The sequence below is a fragment of the Megalopta genalis genome, unplaced genomic scaffold (assembly GCF_051020955.1).
Source record: "Megalopta genalis isolate 19385.01 unplaced genomic scaffold, iyMegGena1_principal scaffold0161, whole genome shotgun sequence".
Classification (NCBI taxonomy): domain Eukaryota; kingdom Metazoa; phylum Arthropoda; class Insecta; order Hymenoptera; family Halictidae; genus Megalopta; species Megalopta genalis.
In genome coordinates this window covers 272,501-277,500 of record NW_027476230.1, presented here as the reverse complement: position 1 = coordinate 277,500, position 5,000 = coordinate 272,501, and the positions used below count along the sequence as shown (strand labels likewise).

Here is a 5,000-nt window from a genome sequence, read left to right as displayed (position 1 = left end):
AACTCGTTGAGTGCCTCAACCTCGGCGAGTATCTTTGACCCGGACTCCTTATTGACTTTCGATTCAGGTCGAAAGCAAAAGGTCCGTATTTCGGACACTCGCCTAAAGGCTTCGTCTCTTACGAGATCGAGAGGCCGTACCTTCTGCCCGGAGAACGTCCCCTTCGGTCTCCTGGCCCGGTTTACTGCGGCCTTGCCGGTGGGTGCGCCCGGCTTGGCTCGCTTCGACTTTTTGGTGACGGTTTGCCAACCGTCACCAGTAGGGTCCTCGACACGCTCGGGTGCCGACTGCACCTTCACGAGTGACGTGTCTCCGACTCGTTCGATTACTTCCACGTTACCGGTGTCCGGCGTACCTTCTACCGTGGGCTCGGTTTTCACCGAGACCGCTCGCGTGGGAGTCACACATCTTTGCAAGATCACACGAGGATTGGCGATATTAATCACCTTCCCGGATCTTGTCTTTCTCACAGACGCGGGGGGACTGACAGCTGCATTTGCAGTTCCCGCGTCTGCGGCGACGGCTTCACTCCGAGTAGGAGCTGGACCCGTCGTCTTTGAACGCTTAGTAGTTTTTAATTGTTTTTCATTAAGACCCATAATGTGTCTTGGTCTTTCATCCAGTGCGCTCCCCGGCCACCACCGACCCGCACAATTTGGAACCCGCCAAAGGCTGGGTTAGGGCTACGCACCGAATATAGTCTGCTGGCTGGGTCGGTTTCCTTACCCAGCCCGTGCCCTCGCCCAGCAGAACCCACTTGCCCGAAGCTTGTGGTCGTTCCAAGCCGATTGACTGGACCAGGGCTGCTTTTCTCGTCCAGCCGCCCATCTAGTCGAAGCAGAGGCCAAAGGTACGTGTTGGGGACGTCTCACCCGCAGGAGAGGGCCCCCTCAGATCCCAGGATCCTCTTTTCCGACGACAAGGGTCGCCACGCACGGCAAACACGTGGGAGACAGCAGTCGGAGAGGCTGCCTCTTCCTCTCCACCACACTTCGTTCAGTTCGCTGCGTATTTAAGAACACGAGCTATCCAGCGGTACCTTTTTCGTGGAGGCTCAAGTGTGGCTAGGGCACGTTTGCCCCTTGCGGCCTGGGTTGCCCAGGGGATTGATTGCATCCCATGTATTCCTGAGCCCAGCGGAGTGTTGTCTAGTGGCGTGTTCCGCCCACGAAAAACGGTCTGAAAAACCGTTTAACGTAAACTGGGGAACTGATGCCACGAGTGACAACAGTTCCCCAGTCGGAAGTCATACAGCACATACAGTGCTGTACAAAGAACACGCCACAGCCCGTATGCTGAATCAGGGCCTCGCCATTATGCGAAGTACTACATGTACGACGCACTGACGGTCTCTAATGCCTTCATCGCCGATACACCCATCGACTCGGCCGATCAACCCTCCTACGCGAGGGCTAGTTCGGGGGTTATCTCCCGCCCTGGGTGGCCACAGACCGCCACCGCCAGTAGTAGATAGGGACAGATGGGAATCTCGTTAATCCATTCATGCGCGTCACTAATTAGATGACGAGGCATTTGGCTATTTTTTTTTTTTTTTTTTTTTTTTTTATTTTTTTTTTTTTTATAGAGAGGAAAATCTTTTATAGACACCACGGAATTCTTCGACGTGGTAGTGTGGGATTCCTTATACCCACTAAAAACCTCTCTCTTCTCACGCCTAGATGTTATGGCGGAGGACGGCTTTATTTCCTGGTGCCGAATTTGCGATGTTGGGGCCCAGGTTGCCCATTACAGTGGCCGTGAATCGGGCGATCACCCAACGCCCTCCCTATTACCCGGATGACAGATGTTGTTTGTCATCTTATTCCATCTTGTCCAGTTCGTGTGCGATCCCTGAAGGGCCCTCGTAGTTATTGATCTTAAGAGCCCTTTGAGTCCTAGTGCGGAGATCGATTCAGCCGAGAGCGATGCCCACACGCCGCGCCAGGAGATGGTGACCGACGTCACTCTAACAGCTTCCGCCAAAACCCCAAATTCCTGGGCGACGCGATGCCTTAACAGCGGGGTGTCGTATTTAGCGACTTTCCTCGCATGTGCATCATTAAGCGATGTCGCACCGCTAACGACCTGGCTGTCGATGACCCTGACAGCTCCATCCTTAAAGGCCACCAAATCAGGCTTCTGCAGACCCGACTGCAGGACATAATGCGGGTTCTCCCTAACCTTCCACCCACTTTGCCTCAGACCAAACGCTACGATTCGGCATATGGCATCGTGTCTGAGTATTCGACCCCCATGAGTCCGGTGACATCCCTGCACTATGTGTGCCGCCGTCTCCGTTACGGCGCACCCAGCACGACACAACACAGGAGCCCCATTCCCACGACGGCCTCTTGATGTTCTTACTCTGGTGGGCAGGGCGTTAATACGTACATGGTGATATTGCACGTAATCCCTGCCGGGGATCCCCGCAGAACAGGCGTCAACCCAAGAGCTGCTATCGATGACTTTAGCAGCCTCACGCAATTCTCCTCCATCGTTAGACTGATGGAGTAAAGATGCCCAGTATTTGGCACGATCCTCAGGTCGGAAGAGCGCCCGACCCTGGATAGTCAGAGCACTCTCCGCCCGTCGAACTGCTGCCACAACTGCCGGATGTTGGGAGGCATCTCTTGCAGCCGCACAGGAGGACCTCGCCATTGATGTTAACCTGGCGTGCATCATACCCGGTATCGATGTTCGAAACGCGGGGATGCCAAGTCCACCCTCCTTGCAACTGGCGTGGAAATACCCAAGTGGTACATCTTTGGGCAGACGCAACCACCTTCGAACGGCCAGCCGCGTCTGTTTATCTAATGCCTTCAAGATTTTAAGTGGGCATCTTGTCAAAACCAGCTGGTGATAAAAACGCGGAATGAGGAAACAGCGCAAGATCTTGAGGCGCTGTTGAGGCTTGAGTGGCGCCTTGGTGATATTGGCCAACTCTCTGTCTAGCTTGCCCCCAGGTTTTTCAATACCCATTGGCGAGATCTTAATGCCCAGATATCGGAAGCCCTCGGTAGGTCCCAGTTGTTTTATAGACCGACCGTTGACCTCAAATTTGCTGGCGGAGAGTATCTTGTACTTCTTTTCTTTACCAGCGATCTGGATGGACATAGCCAGACATTTATCGGAGTTGAATTCCAACCCGTACTTTCGTGCCTCTTCCTCAGCCGTTCGAAGCATGCCCTGCATTCCTGAAACGGAGGACGCGAACAAGATCAGGTCATCCGCATACGCCAGTATATTGACCCTTTGCTCCCTGATAACATAGCCGACCTCCTCGGGTAACACCCTTATCACCCGGTCCATGACGATCGAGAATAGCAGGGACGACAAGGGATCGCCCTGCCGCACACCCCTCGCTACCCGGATCGGATCCGATGTCTCTCCACGGACCTGCAGCACGGTTCGGCTATTACGGTACGTCGCTGTTATGTACCTCACAAAGAGCTCCGGGAGTCCCAATCCCCTTAGTGCCGATGTTATGGCATGGTGACTAATGCTGTCAAACGCCTTGGCCACATCTAAGGACACAACGTGAAGCTGCTTTAAGCAGCTCCGTGCGTCACGAAGGGCAGTTGATAGTACAAGCACGTTCTCAGCACAGCCATCGTGTACTCCTCGTTGCCGCTCATCGATGAGACCGGCTTTTGCCAATCTCACCGCCAAGATTTTATGCAGCTGACGAACGACGACTGAAGCCACACTTATAGGACGGAACTCGGATGGTGTTGAGCTTCCGTCCTTCTTAGGGATAAATACCGTCCTGCTGATGAGGAGCTCAGATGGAAACGCCCCTACCGCAAGGATGACATTATAAAATAAGGTTCTTAGAACTACTGGCACACTCCTCCATTGCCTGCTCGAGATGTTATCGAGACCCGATGCCGAGGAGAGCGGGATCTCATTGGCCTGGATCTCATGGCCACGAACCGGCTCAGCGATCCAATGCAGGTCCTCCCTTTCCTGAACTGGATGAAGGTGTTCAATGGGGACAGAAGGACTGGTGAGCATAGGTGTCCAGTACTCCACCATCTCGCCAACGGTTGGTGTTTGAGCCTGCACCGGGCCATCCAGTACAAGCTTGGCCGCGCGAGACATGTCCTTCCTCCAGAGTTCCTGCATGGCCGCATACTCCCTTCTCCTCAGTCTCCACCTCGGCACGGGCCCGGCAGGTGCAGCTTTAGGTGGCCGGAGCAGTGGTGTTCTCCGCTCCTTTACTTTCGCAGAAGGCGTCGGAAAGACTCGTTGAAGCCATCGACAACAAGCACTCGGTGTTATTGGTTCTCGATTAAGAACCGTTCTCGCAAGACTTACGAGTTCCTCCGCTTCATGGGATTTCACCCTTTCGGCCGGATCAATCAGCTTACGGATAGCGTCAACATATTGGCACTGATGTTGCTGTGCCGACGCAGAGTGCTCCTGAACAGGAGTAGGCGAATCCGCCTGTCGATGACTTGTGTCGTGATGTTGAGTGACACTGGAGGTTGAAGGTTGAGACTCAACGGCAGTTCCACGCTCGCGGCATACACCGATCTTCTGTGTAACAAGAGCTTTATACGTCAATTTCTTTCTGAGGCCCTTCAGTCGATCAAGACTGAATTTATTGTCGAAGACCGTCAGCAGATGTTCGTTCATAAATTTGACGTTGCCCTGCACACTCGCAAGCGCCTCAGCCGCCGCCACCATCTCAGTCTCCTCCTGAGTCCACCTAACCTTCTTTACCGCCACCTGCACTCGTTGGTTGGCCTCGTCTGGATGAGCTCTCCTCACATGGACCCCCAACCCGATGGAAGTGGGAAAGGATCGCGAACAATGGGGACATGGATGTAGTGCCCCCCGTGACGCAAGATGTTGTGCGTCGTTACTGGACTGGTTGGGTTTATTTCTGGAGGTCGTCGGACAGACACTCCGACTCACTGTGACCGCTGTCGTAGGGTCGGCGATCCGAGTGGCCCGAGGGCCCGCCGACAATGGGTCACTTGACCCATAATCTTTCT

The 5,000-nt window shown here is 54.2% G+C and overlaps 1 pseudogene; it reads right to left on the bottom strand.

The window, feature by feature from the left end:
* Nucleotides 1-5,000, bottom strand: part of LOC143262648 (large subunit ribosomal RNA) — a 10,402-nt pseudogene that overhangs the window by 2,443 nt on the left and 2,959 nt on the right.